Below are 20,972 nucleotides of genomic sequence, written 5' to 3' on the forward strand. Positions count from 1 at the left end.
GACATTTTTTCTCCTTAGTCTTTTTGGACACTTTAAATGTTGTCACCTTTTGCTCAATCTTCTCTTTTTCTAATCTTATCTCATAAGTTGTGGGAGTTCCACGTGGTTGCTCCATTGTAAGAGAATTCAAGTCTGACATTTCTTCTATGGTAGATATCTTAGAATTTAATCTCATAGGCAATGATCTCAAAACCTTATGAACAACTACTTCCTATTTGAGACCCTCACCTGAGTCTCTAATCACGTTTTCTACTTCATCAACTCTAAGAAAATATTCTGCTAGATTTTCTTCTTCATCCATTCTCAAGCTCCAAACTTCATTAGGATGGTTTGAAGCTTGGCTTGCTTAACTTTCTCATATCCTTCACAACTCTTATTGATTTTGTCCCATACTTCATTAGCTGACTTACAACGCATCACCTTTATAGTTCATATTGACTAAGACTAAAGAGAATGGAATTCTTGGCCTTTTCATTATTCCCATAACCCATTTTTCCATAGGCATATGTAAAATGGGTTGTTGGGACAACATAATAAACTAATACAAAGCTCCAAACATATACAGCTAGGGACATGAGATAGGCTTCCATTTTAAACTTCCAAAATATATGGTTTTCACCATAAACGTTTGGTATCTTTCTTAACTAGGCATCTTGACATTCTTATCCAGATATGATTTCTTATGGATCTACCTTCCAATGGTTGAGCTATTCCTGAAGGAACATGGCTCTGATATCAATTGTTAGGAATCAATAATTACTAAGATGGGGATTTGAATTAGTAATTATCAAATTTTATTACTTTTTTTATGAGCACATAAACTTTTAATTGCATACACTTAGACAACACATGAGATACAAGCATTCACATACATTTGAACATAATTATTTACATGGAAACCATTTTGGGAGAAAAAACCCCAAATTGTGTTTCGTATTATGATGATAATCAAGGCACCAACTCTGATTACATCATATATTTGTGAGCAAGTACTCACAGGAGGCCAAAACCCCCTTCAAATTAGAAAGCCACAATTTTCCTAGAGGGACTAATCTCTTATAATTGCAGTTCCCTATCCCCTTCAGTGAATGTCCTATTTTTTCATACAATTTTAAGTCTAAGAATGGTCTACTACTATTACATAATAAAAAAATGACTTAGTATGTTGTGTTCTACAACTCCTTCCACTTTGCACTATATACACACACTTAGTTTCCCTTGTCTTTTCTTCTTCGGTTATGGTGCACCCTCTTCTCTTCTCTTTAAGACTCAACATAGGGACACAGTCGCTCAAGCACTTATTCTTAATGCACACTACTCCTACTCACACACAACGCTCTCAACACACTAACACCATACACACACACGCTATAGCTCAATATTCTCCATATAATATTATACAGAGAGAAGCCTCCAACTCTATCATGTAGTTTGAGAACATTAATTGAAACACAGTACTCCATGTAAAAAGGATGTAGGTGTTGGGATAGGGTCCATAGGGTCAGTTTTTGGGTTAGTTAAACCAAATTTTGTAAAACTTTTGTAAGAGATGTAAAGCCTCCGCGAAATGTTGATACGGAGCACGCAAGTAGATAGGAGTCAAAGGAGTTTTAGCCCCTTATTTGGGTAAGTAAATAGGTTGGTTTGGAGACTCACCCATGGCCCGCAAAACATGGTAGTGTATTGAAGAATGCTATATATTTGAGTCATAGCAAGTCTAGAAGAAGTAACTAATAGTATTTGATAACTCGAAGTCAAGATAGATATTGTTTTGGGCAAGTGCTAAGGTAGGAAGGCTCTTCTTCCTATCCTTAGGCGAAAGGGGAAGGCTCCTGCAGCTGAGTGCATAAAAGGCCTTGGAAAGTCCACAGCTGAGTGTGCAAACCCTTGTCATTGAGTGTGCATGGAAATGGAGTCTGTAATTTGAATTTTGAAGCTTAATAAATATTTATTCTGAAGAAATACTTTGCATCTAAGTGTCATTGCCTATTATGTTTATGTTATGATCTATCACTTTATAATATGCTTTCTATGGAAAAATGTATAAATATTGCATGAATCCAGTGAATCTATCATATTTATCTTAAGATTATTATCTATGTTCGTGAAGTTAAGGGTTAATTTTGTTATGATTTCTGACGAATTTGATAGATCTACACGAAGGCAAATCTAGGGTTGTTGATTAGCACACAAAAGTAGATAGACTACCTACTTAGGGTCTATATAGACTAATCACAAGACTTTGGAATGGTCTAGAAGTTGTTTTACTCGAGTTACAGTATCAGGCCATAGAATGATACCGATATGCGTGAAGGCAGATCTGAGGTAAAAGAGCTTAAGAACCACTTATCACATGTCCCTGGATGTAGAAACCTAGTTCTATCATCCCCCAAAACTACTTTGGGTGAGACTGTAGCGTATGTTATGCAGGTTGTTGCTGAAAGGGCCAGCAATTATGGTTTTGTTTGTTGGCACAAACAACTCTGAACCTGGGTTAGGCTCCCTTAAGACAACAAATGGTTTCGTTTCCGGCACTGGGATTGATCTGAGAGATGTGTGATAAATGGTTTCCTATGAAGAAAGAGCCTTATAAGTGGATTGATAAAAAATTGCAATCATTCATGGCTCAGGAGAATAGAAGCCTTAAATTATCCCGGGAGAAATGGTTGCAGAGATTTTTGTACACAGACGAGACCATCGCGTTCTTCTATTTCTTTCCTAAAGAACTACACAAGTGGTTGTCTAAATTGGCCGATAGTCGAGGGATGTGGAGGCTCGAAGGCTCTATAGTGTGGAGTTTTGAACTGCTGCGACATCTGGAAATGTCAGAAAGAAATATCACAGGGGTTGTAGACTGTTGGATTGACTGCACATTACGAAGTTTTGTGATTTATTTTACGATAGATAGAAAGATTAGCTATAGTGAAACAGAACAAAGGATATTTAAAGGACCACAAGGTAATTATTTTAAATCATTAAATACTTGGATTAAAATGTTGTTATGTGGAAGAGAGGGTTATGCAGTTACCTTGATGATTGGGGCTATGCGAAGCGAGAGATTCTTTAGAAGAAATGAAGGATCTAGCCTAGAATATAGTTCACTCATTTAACGCCCTTCAAGCGATGATGAAGGGACGGTGCTGACTACGTTGCAAAGTGAAGTCCAGTTAATTATGCAGGGTATTTTGAGGATGCCTCATCCATCTACTCCACCTACACCTCTACCTCCGCCTCATAGACCTACGCCTTCACCCCCTCCATCTCCGTTTCCACCATTCAACATGGTGAATGAGATGAAGATGTCGATTTTTAAGGGAATAGGGATCGATTCTCCTGAATAGTTTTGGTTTGTTGCAGGAGCTATTTGGATAGCACAACAGATTACGAGAAATAATATTAAGAAAGTGCAATTGGTTACAGCCTTATAGGATCGCACATTAATATAGTATATCAAGTATTACAATGATAACCCAATACGACATTGGAAGATACCTAGTTAGCTTTGAACAAGAAGTTCAATAAGCCTAAGTTAGAGGCACAGTCAGTAATTGAATTTAAGGAAATTCGATAGAAAATAGATGAGACAGTTTGGGATTTTGATCATAGGTTGAAGTGCCTGATCAGGCAAGCTAATATGATAATCTCAGTTTCCCAACATCATGACTAGTTTATAACATTGCTCTTGACACATTTAAGAATAACTTTGTCACAACAGAAGATAGCCACACAAGCAGAAGCCTTGGAGATGGCAATGAGGACGGATGCATCGCCTATAAAAGATAGGAATCTTGGGGTGCAACAGATTCATTCACAACTAGAAATCCTACAATTGGAGTTGCAGAGCTTGAAGAAAGGAAAGGAAGCTTAGTTGGAGGTGTGCGCTGAGGTCTGGTGTCTGAAATGTAAGAGCCATGGACATGATAAGGATCATTTCCCAGTTTATAAGAACTACATTATAAGGGGAGGGCTTGTTCCCTTGAAACCAAAAAATAAAGTTGGGACGAGCACGGGAGTTGCACTATGGTGCACTATCTGTCAGGTTACAGGATAGCATGCTACTGATAACTTCCATTTGTTGAAAAAATTTGTACAGACCCTGCAACAGTTGTTTTGTAAATTCTGCAAGTCTATATGACATGATGAACACCATTGTAGGAGTTATGAAATAATGATGGATAGAACCCCTACCTTCAGGATGCAAGAAGAGAACCAGCCTTAGGATCAAAGTGCAAGAGTAGTTTGCAGAGGATTCTAAGGCTGAGGACAAGGAAGAGGCGTTGGACCAAGTCGATGCCGTGGGCAGGTAATCTGCGATAACTGTGGTGAAGCAAGGCACTTCGCGCGATATTGTACAAATCCCATGCATCCGTCATGTCAGTATTGTCGAAAATTTGACCATGTCATAGAGGAATGTCCGGTCCTTATGGAAAAATTGCAAGAAAAGAAGGTACAGCCATAGAAGCCTATGCAGAACATTCAAATGCTGAGGGATGAGCCCCGCGAAGAAGATCAGAGCATAAATATCCTGTTGAGAAGTGGTATAACAACTAGCATAGATAAAGGTAAGAATTTAGAGGAAGACGGATGGGTGTGTAAGGCTATTGAGAAGGAAGTGGATTTTGATCTTAATCGCACTAAGAAGACTTTCATGGAAGCCAAGAAGAACTTTTCTAAGGACTTCACCTTAGGGAATCATGAGAAAACACCAAAGACTAGTTTGACGCAAGAAGTAGATCCTTCAATACTAGCTACTTTCCTAAAGACTTGTATGAAGTTACTACGCGACCAGAAAGGAGTAGAAGGATTGCAAGAGTTAATAGAAAAGTTCGCTAATAAGGAAAAGACTCCTATTGAATAACGCACAGTAAGAAATATTGGTAAGCATAAAATGTGAATGGGGTGTGAGATGGACCAGGTCATCATGGATCTGGGGTCTAATGCAAATGTATTACCTAAGCAGACAAGGGAAAGGATGGGTTGACCTATGCTACAGTGGTCCCCTATTCGGTTGTGCATGGAAAATTAGCAGAAGATTATTCCAATGGGGTGCTTATATGGTGTAATGGTGGACATTGAGGGTGCAAGCGTGCTAGTTGACTTTAAGGTCATTGAATTAGTGGCTGATAGTAACCCTTATCCCACAGTACTAGGAATTGATTGGGATATTGATATGAATGGAGTAATTAACTTGAAGAAGTGTAATATCTAATTTGAGAAGAATTCACTCTGGGTTGTGGTGCCACTAGACCCTGTAGAAGGAGTGAATTATATTAAACCTGTTCATGACTATGTAGAAATTGATGATGAACTAGATCAGATATACAAAATAACAGTGCCAGATGAGGGTTGGATCAATCCTACCTCTGATGGACGAATTGCGTGGGACAAGGATAGCTCCTATGCCTTAGATTCAAATAGAGAACTTGAACACTATAGAATCAGTGGCATGAAGTATTTACACTCTGTTGCAATATGATGACCAAATCATTGTGGTCTATCTCGACTGAGGTAGGAAACCTTCCACATTATGATGGTTTGACTGATGTGGAACTATTTTTGGATGAATTTGAAAAGGAAGTACTGGAAGTGCATCAATTCCATGCACTGGAATTGGTGTTGCACACTACTCCTACTCGTTGGTGGGGTACGCACAAGGAGAACTTTGCTGGATTGAATAATACAGGAGAATGATGAAGTTAAAATTTGGGTATGCTAATACTAGAATGACAGAAAAAAATAGTGGGAAGGATGATTCGTGTGATCATTTGGCATGATGGACTAAGGCCTCGGGAACAGAACCCAAGATGGGTGCATATTTTCTGTCATACATTAGATACAATCTCAATGAACTGGTATCTGGAGACAGAGCTTCACGATGGAACAACTGAATGGGACATTTTAAGGGAGTGTTTTCTATTAACTTTTACCTTCAAGGATGGGTTTGAGAGAATTGATGAAGTGCTCCAGGAGATCAAAGTAGCTATAATCAGAATGCCGAAGTAACTAGTAGAATGGGATCTACTAGACCAGTGTAAATCGTTGTGCAATGCGCTAGAATGTTATAACGTGACTGTTGAATAGGAAGAATAAGATGATCCGTGAAATATTACCATTACAGAAATAGAAGCACAACACGAAGTTGAAGGACCTGTTAGTGTTAGCCAGTTCTGCCTATCACCAGTGATCAAATATGAGTTTACCAAGTTTTGTTAGGGGTCTCAAGGTCAAATTTTATCATGTCACTAGGTTTTCAGAATAAAATTTGGTCACTAGTTGTTGTGTCTAGGTCGCTGCTTCTCCCTTCACTTACTCATGGTCTTCATCACTCATCATGGTCATTGTCATCTTCGATGTATCATATCTTCATTGAAGTGTCTTGGGTCATGAAATGGTTAAATTCCTCATTTTTGGTCATGGTCTATGGTTTCACTCCATGTTTCATCATGTACCATATGTTAAGACAAAAAACATGTCCATCATGTGATTCAGTGAGTAAAGGGAGTTAGCAACTTAGGGAAAGAAAAATAAAGTTAAAGGTAATGTTTTATTTCAAATAAGACAAGGCTGCAGTACACTACCTCGTATCATCATTTCTGAAAGGGACATATGATGTCATGCCACTACCAAAGTAAAGATCGACTTTCAAGCTACAAAGGACCATACAAAGCATAAAAATGGTTTCATTTCAGAATTCACAGGTTTAAACATCTCCTTGTAAAGTAATTAAACATAATTCACCTCTTATGCATCCTTCATTTTGAAGAAGTTAGTGGAAATCCCTCTCCTAGGGTTTCGCTGTGCTTTTGGTCTCCAAATGATTTTTCTTCATTACAGTGAGATAAATCCCCTCCTAACCATTTCCCATTCTGATTCCCTTCATTTCCCCTCATTTTCCCTAAACCCTAGCTCAATGTTGTGTTTTTGCAAATTTTTAGCCTAGGACTATGTTTTTTACTTTTTCACACATTTCCCTCACCCCTTTCAAGAAATTCCACCTCCCCACACTCCCTAACATCTATCCCTACCCCCAAAAAATTTCCCAAGAATTTGGACACCCTTTAAACCCCTTCATCTCCCTCCATTTTCAAAACAATACCTTTTCTCTTTGAGGCCATTTGTTGCACATAGGGACAATTTTGTTTCAAAATATCTTTCTAACCCAATGGAGAAGGATTTTACAAAATTGAAAGATTTTTTTGTCAATAATAGGCCAAGTAACAAAACCATACTTACGTTTATGTAAAGGTGTTATTATTTGAGAGAAACTCCCAAAATACACTTGCTACAGGAGAGTTGCTCAATATTTTAGTGACCAATTACAATCTTAGATTATGAACAAACGAGAAAGTATTTTTGAAACCTGGAGGAGGTTGTTGTTAAAACCATTCCAAAGAAAAAAACCCACTCTCATATTTACAAAATTGTTTATGGTTAGAGATATATCACTCCACCTTTCAGCCCTATTTTTGCAGAAATTTGTCAATTTTTGGCACAGTCACCCTGCTAAAAGCGTAGCATGGGCCACACTGCGCTTTTTCTGGAGAGCTCCAAATGGAAAAATCTCTACATGGTTGGATATATTTTGACCCATAAATCAACTTTGGACACCTAGCAGACCACATCATGAAATCTTACAAGGTGAAAATGGCCAAAACCCATCTAAAAAACACCTTTATGCCCTGTTTTTGGAGGCCATGCTATGCTTTTTGACCAGTCCTGGGAGAATTGATTTTTGAGGGGGTTATACTTGATCATTTTCCATGCTTGAGGAATTCATTGTTTAGCAGATAGAAGGAGATTTCTAATGAGCTATCATGATCCCAATTTGGAGTTCATGAAGGCCTCCAAAAGTGACCTGCAATATCACGCTACACTTTTCCTCAGCCATGCTGCGCTTTTCTAGGAGGGCAATTTTCTTCATCAATTTGAACTAGTTTTCCTTTTTACCTATGTAAATGATGTGATTAATTATTTAAATGATGTAATAGTGGCTAATTAGTAATGTTGATTTGTTTTGATGTAAATTTGGCCTCATTTATGAGAGTGGTTAGAGTCAAAGTTGAATGGAGAAGTTGTTTTAAACCTCCCTAGACATTAGGGTTTGGTTAGAACACCTCATGGAGAAGTTCCTAGAGTCATGGATTCGACCCCTAAGAGTGGGGAGTTGTTGTTTTTTTCTTTATGTATCATTTTCTCAGTCATAGAACAAGGTGGACATTAGAGGAGAGAACTATTGTAGCTTGTACTTGGATATTTTCTGGAAATCAAAGGGTACAATTTGCATCTATTAACTAGGAATTCATGTGCAGTAATTTTATGATGTTGTTTTTTCTCTGTTATAACTTTATATGAAAGATATTCATCTTCTCTTTCCATTTATCAATTCTTCAATGGTTTTCCTTATATTTTATAAACATAATTCTTTGCATAAAGCTCCGTTTTGATGGAAAACTCATAACGTTGTACTTTCTTTCTTGCTTAATGAATTCATGTTTCATGCTCATTAAGACCTTTAGCTTCTTTTGAACACTATAGTACACCAAAAAACCCTAAAATCCATTATAATAGTATTGCTACTTGCTCCTCTATATCTTTGTTGTTGTAACCCTTTGATCCTGTTGACCTAGCTACTTGGTTTTTCTTTCTTGTCCAGCAACAAAACCCTAAAGTTTCCAAAACCTACTTGAGCCTAGTTATCTATCCTAAAATCCTTTACATTCCAGTCATCTATTGGCTGTGATTTTATAGAGAGCACCCTCTTTGGTTTTGTAGGGCTAGCTACCAAACTAAAAACTTGGTTTGTGGTTACCTCTGTCGATCTCCTCATCAGCCTGGGACATTGTGGAGGATAAAATTCTGGTGTCGTTTCCTGGGAACATAAGATCATATGTTTGCTCAGAAGGAACGACAAGGATCAAATCTAATTTACTGATGGTGGACAACGATCAAACACATATGAAGGCTAAAATAATTCACCTAGCGACTCCAAATCAATTTCAAATTTAATTCTTCCAATGGAGGATCAACTTTATCAAATAGAAAAATGAAAGGACAATATGGGAAGATTAGCTATTCAAATTGGACTTTCATCCAATACTTCATGTTATTTATTGTAAATTGTTTTTTCTCTTTTCCTGAGAATTTCAAGAAGGTCTTCCAAAGTATAATGTATTTGAGGAAAGATCACAGACCCGCATTTAATTCCTTTCCTTTGAAGATTGTGAATACAAATTTTTATCTCGATCAATACCCTTCTTTTGAATATTATGATGATTATCTCCAACTTCATGAGTCTCAAGAGAGAAAAACTAATCCTACAACTTATCTACATACTCCTACACCTTGTAAATTCTAGATAGATACAAGCCACTCATATTACCTCCTACACTCCATGTTTTCCCTGAAAATTACTACAGTTATCTTCCCAGGATTGATGGAGAATATGGTAACATCACTACTAAAAAACACATTCAAAGTTTTGAAACTTTTCTCAACCTTTTTGAGGTTGAAGAAGATGATGTCAGTATCAGGATTTTTGCTTTATCTTTGTGAGGTGAAGCTAAGAAATGGTTCAAAAACTTGCCAGCTGCAAGCATTTTCGGTTTCCATCAGTTTATGAAAGTCTTCCTTTGATAGATGGGTGATCAAGAGGAATCCTTTTCTGATTTTAAAAGAATATAATCATTTGGAAAGACATTCAAGAGAAACAGTGCAACACTTTTAAGCTAGATCCAATCAAGTATACCATTCAATACCTACTTATATCAAAGTGCCACCTGGTTTAGCTCTCTTACACTACTCGGATGCCTTTGATCCAGAAATGGAATTTCAATTAAGAGAAAGGAACACTACCACACTTGAAGAAATGCAAGATAGTCTAATAGTTGTGGAAGCTAATCCACTACTGAAAATTTCAAAGTTGAAAGAAGAAGCGAGGGAGAACATAGAGAAGGAACATCTAACATCTTTAGAAGTGAAGCTCGACATTTTGGTAAGCAAAATGGAAGAAATGATGCAAAAGATCATCATGAGAGATAAAATTGTTGTTCAAAAACACCATGTCCCTGTTATTTCTAAAGAAGAAGAGGTTGTTGACCCTAATCATTATCCGAAGCATTATCCTACTCATTCCAGTTACCATATATCAAAAAATGATTGTTTTATGTATTCATTTATGTTCACTCATGAAAATGGATCTGTGGATCAACTAGTGGAGGATCAATCTTCTAATAATAGGTATATTTGATGTCATTCCTTATAATGATGAGTTACCCAAGCATTATCGGTATGATGATTATTATGTTGTTGAAATAGAGGCTGGCTCTACAAGGCAATCCGTGACATGTTTTTGGAAGAAAGAATATTTATTACAACAACTCAAATGTAGCACTCATCCTATGCATATCAATCATGACTGTAATGAAGAGAATCAATAAAATTTCGAATCAGGTGAAAGGTCTTTGCCTTTATGTTTTAATTCATTTCAATTTTTGAGAGAAAAATTTCCTAAGATTAGAAATCAATAGTCTTTCAGTTTTGATGTTGAGCACGAAGAATACCATGAAATTCTTGACCAAGACTCCTTACGTTTGTGCTTCTCTTCTTTCGAAATAATAAGAGCAAACTATAAGGTTACCAAGGAAGAAAATAGGAAAGTTAATAGCAGTTGGATACCTTCTCCTAAAGTTGTTGAGAATGTTGTTTGCAATATAGAACCTTTTTTTAGTCCACAATCACGTTACTAAGAAACATTTAGTTTGAAAATGCAGCCGAAAGTGTGGAACATGAAGAGTTTATATAAAACCACGTATGCTCATTGGAACCAATGCATGACAAGTTGCAACAGTCCTCTCAAGTTCTCCTTGATCCAATAACTAATTTTGTGGATGGTATTTGTAGTCAAAGTCCTTCTCCATTAGTTAACTATGAGCTTGAAAAAAAAGATGACACAAATTTGATTAGGCTAATGGCTTCATTGTCTTGTTCAACATGAGTCCCATTACAAAATTCATCTAAAAATTTGCAGTAGACATCTGTTTCCCTTAAGAATGAAAAAATTCATTTTATAAAACAACCAATGTCTAAAAAGGAATAAGATTATTGTCTCATTGTTGATCATCAATAAAAGGTAGTCATTCACGAGTTGCGAGATCCTTTTGTCAAGTTGTTGTAGTCATCAAGGGAGATGAGTTTTATTATATTTATGGATCATGTACAACTTTTGTTTTTCCTGCCTGCTCAAGGAAAGTATGAGAAGAATTCAAATAAGTAGCCATTTTCTAAATTGGTTACACTGGAGGGGTCATTACACATGAATGTATATATATATATATATATATATATATATATATATATATATATATATATATATATATATATCTTCAACAGGTGGGTGATTATCATCAAGATTTGAAGCCTGAGGTGAAGACTCTAAGATCCCAATGGTCTGCTGCCATAAGTGTTGTTAGGGGTATCAAAGTCAAATTTTATCATGTCACTAGGTTTTCAGAATAAAATTTGGTCACTGGCTATTGTGTCTAGGTCACTGCTGCTCCCTTCACTTACTCATGGTCTTCATCACTCATCATGGTCATTGTATTCTTCTAGGTATCATATCTCCATTCAAGTGTCTTGGGTGATGAAATGGTCAAATTCCTCATTTTAGGTCATGGTCTAGGGTTTCACTCCATGTGTCATCATGATACCATATGTCAAAACAAAAAACATGTCCATCATGTGAGTCAGTGAGTAAAGGGATTTATCAACTTAGGGAAATAAAAATAAAGGTAAAGGTAATGTTTTATTTTAAATAATACAATGCTGCAGTACACTACCTCGTCTCATCATTTCTCAAAGGGACATATGATGTCATGCCACTACCAAAGCAAATATCAACTTTCAAGCTACAAAGGACTATCTAAAGCATCAATAGGGTTTCATTTCAGAAATCACAAGCTTAAGCATCTCCTTGGAAAGTAAGTAAACATCTGGCACCTCTTATGCATCCTTCATTTTGAAGAACTCAATCAAAATCCCTCTCTTAGGGTTCGTTGTGCTTTTACTCTCCAAATGATTTTACTTCACTGTAACGAGATAAATCCTATTTTTTATGTTCCATAACCCACACACATACCTTATATACCACTCCCAACCATTTCGCATACCCATTCCCTTCATTTCCACTAATTTTCCCTAAACCCTAGCTCAATGTTGTGTTTTTGCAAATTTCTAGGCTAGGATTGTGTTTTGAACATTTTGACACCTTTCCCTCACTCGTTTCAGGAAATTCCACCTCCCTAAACTCCAAAACATCTATCCCTACCTCATTAAATTTTCCCAAGAAATTGGACACCTTTTAAACCCCTTCATCTCCCTCCATTTGAAAAACATTCCCTTTTCTCTTTGAGGCCATTTGCTGCACATAGGGACAATTTTGATTCAAAATATGTTTCTAACCAAATGGAGAATAATTTTACAAAAGTGAAAGTGGTTTTTGTCAATAATATGCCAAAGAACAAAACCCTCCTTCAGTGTATGTACAAGTCTTATTAGTTAAGAGAAATTCCAAAAATACAATTGCTATAGGAGAGTTGCTCAGTATTTTAGTGACCAATTACAAACTTGTATTAGGAACAAATGGGAAAGGATATTTGAAACCTGGAGGAGGTTTTTGTTCAATGAATTCCATGGAAAAAAACCCTCTCTCATATTTTCAAAATTATTTATGGTTAAAGAGATATCACTCAACCTTAGATCCCTATTGTCGTAGAAATTTGACAATTTTTGGCACGGTCACCCTGCCAAAAGCGTAGCGTGGGCCACACTACACTTTTTCTAGAGAGCTCCAAATGGAAAAGAATATACAAGTTTGGGTACTTTTTTACCCCTACATAAACTTTTGACACCTTTCTGCCCTATTTTTGTAGGCCACGCTATGCTTTTTGACCAGTCTTGGGATAATTGAGTTTTGTGGGGATATACTTGATCATGTTCAGTGCTGGAGGATTCAATTGTGTATGAGGTAGAAAGTGCTTTCCAATAAGCTATCATGAGCCCAATTTGGAGTTGAGGAAGGTTTCCAAACTTTCCTTGCAATCTCACTTTGTACTTTTCCTCAGCCACACTGCGCTTTTTCGAGGAGGGTGATTTTCTTCATCAGTTTGACCTAGTTTGACTTTTTACCTATGTAAATGATGTAATAGTGGGTAATTAGTATTGTTGATTTTTTTAATGTAAATTTTGCCTCATTTATGAGAGTGGTTAGAGTCAAAGTTAAATGCAAAAGTTGTTTCAAAACCTCCCTAGACACTAGGGTTTGGTTAGAACGCCTCATGGAGTAGTTCCTAGAGTCATGGATTTGACCCCTAAGAGTGCGGAGATGTTGTTTTGTTCATTATGTATCATTTCTTAGTCATAGAACAGTTTGGACATCAAAGGAGAGAACTATTGTAGATTGTACTTGGATATTTTCACGAAATCAAAGGATACAATTTGCAACTATTATCTAGGAATTCATGTGTAGTAAGTTTGTGATGTTTTTTTTTCTCTGTTATAATTTTACATGAAAGATATTCATCTTATCTTTCCATTTATCAATTCTTCAATGGTTTTCCTTATGGTTTATAAATAAAATTCTTTGCATAAATCTATGTCTTGATGGAAAAATCATTATGTGTTACTTTCTTTCTTGTTTAATGAATCATGTTTCATGCTCATTAAGACTTTTAGCTTCCTATGAACACTACACTACACCAACAAACCCTAAGATCCATATCAAAAGTATTTCTAACTTTCTCCTCTATATCTTTGTTGTTATAACCCTTTGATCTTGTTGACCTAGCTACCTGGTTTTTCTCTCTTATCTAGTAAGAAAACCTTAAATTTTCCAAAACCTACCTGAGCCTATTTATATAGCCTAAAATCATTTACATTCCAATCATCTCTTGGCTATGATTTTATAGAGAGAGACCTCTATGGTTTGGTAGGGCTAAGTACCAAACTGAAAGCTTGGTTTTTGGTTACCTCCGTCGATCTCCTCATTAGCCTGGGACATTGTGGAGGATAACATGATCGAAGGTGGAGAACCCAGATATATCATAGCCTCTGAAAACTCAACAAGTAAACATTGGATCTGAAGAAAAACCTAAGTTCGTGAATATAGGAGACCATTGGGAGAAAGATATGGTTTATAAGGTAGCTGAGCTTCTACGCGAGTACTGGGATTTGTTCCTAATGAAGTTTTCATGTTTGAAAGGGATCATATGATATTTAGGTGTTATGAACATCAAATTGAAGCCAGATGTGAAGCATGTTAAGCAGCGGCCCCATCGGCTGAATCCAAAATATAAAGAGCAGGTGTGCCAAGAACTGGATAAGACGCTAGAGGCCAGTATTATTAAGCTCGTGGAAGAATCAGATTGGGTAAGCCCAATGGTGGTCTAAGAAAAGAAATAGAAAGGTAAAATTTGCATATGCATGGACCTAAGGAAGCTGAATGATGCATGCATACATGATCCATTTCCAACACCATTTACTAATGAAGTGTTAGATAATGTTGGCAGACAGGATGCATATTTGTTTACTAATGGTTTTTTGGGATATCATAAAAAAAAATCACATCAGAAGATCAAAGTAAGACAACCTTCATGACTGAGTGGAGTTGCTTCCAATATATAGTTATTCCATTCAGATTGAAGAATGCGCCTGTAATCGTTTCCCAAGTAGTGATCACGAGATTCAAAGAGTTCATTCATAAATTTCTAGAGGTGTATTTTGATGATTGGACTGTGTTTGGGTTGGTGAAGCACCATGTTGCGAGTCTACTCCTCATGCTGGATACATGTCAAAGGTATCAGAGCGCGTTGAACTTGAAGAAGTGTATATTATATGTGCCCTTCGGTATTTTGCTTGGCCATGTCATATGTAAGCAAGGATTGATGGTGGAACCTGCGAATATCATTGTAATTATGAATTTGGAAGCTCCTAGAAATGTGAAACAGCTGCATGTGACATTGGGACACACTCGGTATTACAAAATATTTATCAAAGCATATGCTCAGATAACCACACTGATGGAGAAATTGTTGAAGAAAGATGCGATGTTTTGTTGGGATGAAGAATGTCAGCACAATTTAGATGTCTTGAAGGATAAAATGGTGACAACACCTATTTTGGTGTTTCCCAACTGGAAGAAGGAGTTCCATGTGCACATAGATGCCTCTTGCATTGCGCTAGGAGCAGTATTAACACAGGGAAGTGAGGGAGAGATTGATCATCTGATAGCTTTCACGAGCATAAATTTATCTAAAGCTGAGAAGAATTACTCCACTACAGAGCACGAAGGCTGATGATGGTATATGCACTGCAAAAGTTTAGGCATTATTTGTTCAGTGGATACTATAAAATGTATACAAATAACTTCGTACTGAAGCACCTGGTCAATAAGCCTGTGTTGAGGGGGAAGACGTGCCGATGGTTACTATTGTTCTAGGAGTATGACTTTGAATTGATTGTGAATCCTGGAAGACTAAATGCAAGTCCAAACCATGTATCACTAATTGAAAGAGGTGAAGAACCAAGTAGTTTGGATGAAGTACTCTCAAATACACAACTCTTTGCGGTGCGCATTGCAGATAATCATTTTTCTGATATCATTCAATTTTTAACAACGAGAACAACTCCAGAAGGTTATTCAACTCAATAGAAGAAGGAGTTAGTAATTTGTGATGCATTTTTTTCAGTGATTATAGTTCATTTATATAAGATGGGAATGAATGAGATACTATGAAGTTATGTTCCAGAGTTTGAATGAACTAGTATCCTAGCTGAAGCGCATGGAGGAGTGGCAGGAGGTCACTCTGTGGGAAAAGCGAGCGCATAATATATTTTCCATGCTGGATTATGGTGGCCAACATTACATAAGGATTCTAAGGCATGTGATGCTTGCCAAAGGACATGGAAGCCTTCGTGAAGAGATGAATTGCCTTTACATCCTCAAGTCTCATTGCAGTTATTTGAAAAATGGGCCATTGATTTTACAAGTCCAATACAGCCACTAGGAAGGAAGACAGGTGTGCAGTATATCATTAATATAACTGAGTATTTAACCAGGTGGGTGGAAGCGGAGCCAGTGAAGGATTGTACAGTGGCCACTACTGTGAAGTTCTTATTTGAATGTGTCTTAACAAGGTTTGGATACCCTAAGATATTGATGAGTGATAGGGGTGCACATTTCTTGAATGAAACGATCAACGTGATGCTGAAAGAATTCCAGGTGTATCATCAGAAGAGAATGCCCTATCACCCACAGGCGAATGGAATGGTGGAAGCTTTTAACAAGATTTTGGAGCATCCATTGGCAAAGGTATGCAACGCGGAGAAGAATGACTGGGACATGCGTGTAACTCTTGTTTTATGGGATTATAGGATGACCTGCAAGAAGTTGACAGGAAAAACACCGTTTAGACTGGAATATGGGATTGAGGCAGTAATTCTTGTGGAATATATTGTCCCAAGTTTACAAATTGTAGCATTGATAGAAATGGTGGATCGCGAGACCTTGGAAGAACGGCTCGCACAGATCATGGAGTTATAAGAAGATTTCTTCCTTATAGGATTTCACTAGCAAGTGCAAAAGGAACCTGAGAAGGCATGGCATGATCGACATATTAAGTTGTGCATGTTCAAGGCAGATGATTTAGTATTGTTGTATGACAGAAAGTTCATGAAATTTCTACGAAAGTTTCAAATGCATTGGTTGGGGCCATATGTTATTAAGGAGATCAAGGATGGTGGTGCAGTTCAGCTCGTGAAGCTGAATAGGTAACCATTCCATGGAAACGTGAATGGAAGTAGGTTGAAGTTGTACACCAGAGATCCTGCCCCTGCGTAATGACTATACGGAAGCAGAACAATCTTAGTAATCTAGGCAGTTGCAAAGGATTGTGGGACTATAAACTACGTTGCCCGACAAAATGAAAAGCATGGTAGGGAGGCTGCGTGACAAATGGCGGGAATACGACAAGTGAAGCTGTGCTGGATGAGTTGTGCCATGGAGGATGGTAACATACAGAGGGATCTAAAAGTAATCATTGGAGTTATTATTCATCATTTCATGGCCAAACATTAGTTAATAGGAGTGGGTAGGCACTATATATGGAAAATATCTTTGGAGATCTATCGCTAAAGATGAATTTGTGATAAGAATTTGGGGGGAATGGTTGGATTTGAATTAAAAACATTCTATAAATTGAGCATGTTGGTCCGTCGAAGAATACTTTGTATTCTGAGAGTTGTCTAGGAGCTTTGTTGCTTGAAGCTTATGGGTTTTCAATTCTGTGACGATTTCGTGGCATGCCCCTCATTCACAAATTTCTTTGCAAAAGCTCGAGAGATGTTCATAGAACGAATGACTTCCACAAACCCCACAGAAGTCGTGAGTTCTGAAGCTGGCATCTTTGATGTGGTGACCTCTGAGATCTAGGGTATGGAAGCTACAACCCCTATTCCTACCATGTCAAGGTCGCCTAGGCTGAAGCAATCTGATACCAAAGAAAAATAGAAGAAGCCAGTGTTGGTGAGAAATTCACCGAGGAAGAACCCATAGGTGCGACAGAAGGAAAAGAAAGATAAACAACTGAATAATATGGTCGATTTTGAGGAGGAAGAATACTAAGGTGTAGAGGAATTGGATTCTGAATAGGTTAAGCATATCTCATTTATCCCCACATATATCCCTCCGCAGAAGGGAAAAACCAAAGTTACCAAGGACCCAAATTCAAGAAATTTACATTTTGATGCCCCTGTTTCCTGAATAGGTGGAATTTGAATGCACAACACTAGCATGCATTTTTAGTGCTAAAAATGGAGGATTGGGACCTCACGGACCACGAGAGGTTCCCACAGTTGGCGACTAGCAAGTATATGATGAAGATATAATATGAAGAAGCTTGGGTTATGTAGTTGAAACCCATGAAGTGGGTCAGAGGTGTTTAGCAGGTGGGGTCTGTGTACCACATTTTCATCGATCAACTATCAACACAGTATGTGTGTGCCAACTCCTCCCGTTGGTGCACGATGGGTACCTATGGCTTAGGGAGCCCATCCCAAATATAGACATGTTAATTCATCAGATCACAAAGCTAACCTACAAAGGGAAGACCTTGCCAAGGAGTTTGCATGGAAAAGTTGAGAGAAATAGTTAGCAGACAAGAAGAAGGCCGAATATGGGCTCGTTAAGAAGTTTCATGGATAGCCTATCCACTCTATTCAGGACCAGGTGGTGCAGTTTGCCACACATATTCTTGCAAGGAAAATCATGAGGAAATTTCGTGCAGACGAAGTTCCGGTGCCGATGGTATCATTAGCTGCCCAGTGCACAAAGGGATTTCAATACAACTGGGCGAAGTATCTGTGCAAGGAGTTCCTGACGAACTTCCATGAAGCTCAGGAAAAGAGGAATCCCTCTCACTATGTGTGGCTATAACTGTCTATTGTTTTAGTAGCTTGGAGATTCTCAGAGGACAATCAGTTTCCCCACAACCAGAAGATTTACCCGATGCAGTGAGGTTAACTTCACTGTGGGCAACAAAGGATCCAGAAAGGATCAATGAGTTGAAAATTTTCTATATCTTGATGGATATGGACCTTCGAATGGTTATTAGTCAGTGGCCAAGGTTGCCCCCAACCTTGTTCGAGAAATTGAAGACCTTCATGGAGTTCAAGGGTGATTTCCATAATCTTTCAATCCAGGCGCGAAAGGACCCAAAGAACATATGGAATAAGTTTCCGTATTTAGTATCTGAGACAGACATGCAAGAGATCATGGGGAGTTGACCAACAAAGTGGCATGAACCGATAGAACTTGGTGTGGGTACAAGTAAAGGCATAGAAGGTTTTGTTGTGCAATCGACCGTTGCATAGAAGCGAAAAGAGGTAGCTCAAAAGGAATTGTGAGCTCTCATTGAGTAGAAGAAGAAGGAAGCTACTACCAAGGTAGCTGTGGGGAAGGACTGCGTTGCAATAGAGCAGGTTGAGAAATAATGTCTGGACACAAAGAAGTCGAAGAATCAACTTTGCAGCATACCAATGAGAAGGATCTTTTAGGGTAGGAAGGAGGTGGTGGAGAGGAGCGCAGCACTCCTTTCACCTTGAAGAAGTCCAGAAAGGAGTAGACTGGTGGGAAATGGAAAAAGAATAAGTCTAATAAGTAGACGTGCATCAACCCGATGTTTTTGATAGAAGGGGATCTCAACGAGATCGGTGACAAGGTTAGAGACATGACCACAAAGCTATGTAAATAGTTTGAGTAAAAGTATATGATTACATTGGGGAGTGTCCAAAAGGGTCTACGTGAGTTACAGATCCAAATTGGCAGGATTCAGCTGAGTGTCAGGCAAGTGAGCGAGGTGCAAGTGATCTTGGCGCAAGGGAGTGGGACAATGGCATAATTGGAACAGACTTTGGACGTCAAAGTCATACCTTTACGAGAAGGGTCCATTATCATAGAGTCAAATGAGGATCGCATTGTGCTAGGTACAGTGAAGGACAATGGAGTCAACTTGGTCAGGATGCCACTTCAGACTCTCCATGTGCTACACCAAGGGGTGTCGGATGAGTTAAGTATCAGGGAGCAGAACACCCTCACAATCATTAGTGAGTTCAAGGATAATAATGAGAAAATTTTTGTGGAGAAAGCTCTAGAGTTGAATGAAAAATAAGAGCTACAGACATGAAGTCAGAGCCTGGAAACAACCATAGAGCAGGCCTGCAAGACAATTCCAGAATTGAACATCTTGGAGGATGTCGTAGCTTCAGTAAAAGTCTGAAAATTAGCTGCTACGGTCCGCGCATCAAAGGATGAGATTGTTAGTGTTACTTTTGATTTTAAAATGAAGATATTAGAATTGTAACTGAAGTTGCAGCCAAATACTCTACCAGAGGTTCGGGAGCAATGCGGATCAATGATCAAAGAGAATATGAACACCTTGGATATGGTAGTTACAAGCTATACATTGATGCTTGATCAAGCAATGGAGTGATGGACGAAATTGCAGGAGGACTTGAAATTGAGAGGTTCAACATAGATGTCAGGGAAACACAATGCAAGTATGATGAATCTCGACCAGTTGCGCACACTTTAGCACCAGCCCAACATCTCCCAAAGTTACAAGAAGGTAAGCTGTTGCAAGCATAGACAAAATAATTACAAAGAAAAGAGGCCCTTCTAAAGGCCAGGCTATAGCCATGGCTAGAGGAAGCCTTCCAACTCACTCTCTCGATTTAATAAAAGATAAAGGTGCTCTAGAAAACACAAAGGAAAATGCGCCTAGAAGTGGAAGGCCTGACAATAGAAAAATTGGTAGAGGAAGTGCAACAGGTCGCGGTACAGAGCGCCACTGACATTACAACCTTACAAGTTGAGATAGGTGGTTTCCATAGAAAGATCGAGGTACCAGCTGAATGACTTGAGGGAGAGTCACCATATTTGTGTTGGGCGCCTATTGGGATAGGTTCCCTAGGGTCCATTTTGGGGTTAGTTAACCCAACTTTTGTAAAAGTTTTGTAAAAGATGTAAAGCCTCCACGAAATGTGGATGTGGAGTGCGCAAGTAGATAAGAGTCAAAGGGGTTTTAGCCCCTTGTTTGGGTAAGTAAATAGGTTAGCATTGAGACTTAGCCATGGTCCACAGACCATGGTATTGTATCGAAGAATGTTATATATTTGAGTCATAGTGAGTCTAGAAGAAGTAACTAATATTAGTTGATAACATGGAGTCAAGATAGAGGTTTTTTTGGGAAAGTGATAAGGTAGGAAGGCTCTACTTCGTGTCCTTAAGCAAAAGGGAAGGCTCCTGTAGTTGAGTTTGTAGGAGGCCTTGGAAAGTCTGCAGCTGAGTGCACAAACCCCTACAGCTGAGTACGCAGGGCAAAGGAGTCTGTAATCTGAACTTTGAAGATTAATAAAGACTGATT

This window comes from Pinus tabuliformis, chromosome 8, assembly GCF_031772625.1.
Source record: "Pinus tabuliformis cultivar Carrire ecotype Pingquan chromosome 8, CPIR1, whole genome shotgun sequence".
Classification (NCBI taxonomy): Eukaryota; Viridiplantae; Streptophyta; class Pinopsida; order Pinales; family Pinaceae; genus Pinus; species Pinus tabuliformis.